Source organism: Haliaeetus leucocephalus, unplaced genomic scaffold (genome assembly GCF_000737465.1).
Source record: "Haliaeetus leucocephalus isolate CR32 unplaced genomic scaffold, Haliaeetus_leucocephalus-4.0 Scaffold166, whole genome shotgun sequence".
Taxonomy (NCBI): Eukaryota; Metazoa; Chordata; class Aves; order Accipitriformes; family Accipitridae; genus Haliaeetus; species Haliaeetus leucocephalus.
Genome location: NW_010972602.1, coordinates 1582268 through 1582481, shown reverse-complemented (window position 1 = coordinate 1582481; position 214 = coordinate 1582268). Strand labels below are relative to the sequence as shown.

Here is a 214-nt window from a genome sequence, read left to right as displayed (position 1 = left end):
CCGCCGCCCTCGGCGAGGCCCCACAGCCGAGCGCCGGGCCGCAGCCCACCCTCCAGCTCCTACCCGCGGCCCCCCCCGGTACCTGAAGTCTCGGCCCGTTTACGCGGCCCGCATCGCCTCGCAGCCGGGCAGGGGGGGCCGCACTACTCCCTGCCCCTTACGCCTGCGTTCCCGGCGCCGCCGGTCCCTCCCCAGGCCCGGCACCGCCCCGGCG

General features: G+C 79.9%; 1 protein-coding gene across 2 annotated transcripts in view; it reads right to left on the bottom strand.

The window, feature by feature from the left end:
- The window catches only part of CLCC1 (chloride channel CLIC-like 1), a 17514-nt gene extending 17326 nt beyond the window's left edge, over nt 1-188 (bottom strand). For both annotated transcript variants that reach the window (XR_774102.1, XM_010563429.1), the window contains exon 1: nt 83-188. The gene's annotated coding sequence lies outside the window, so the exon portion shown is untranslated. The remainder of the gene's footprint in view (nt 1-82) is intronic.
- Between the last annotated feature and the right edge of the window lie 26 nt (nt 189-214).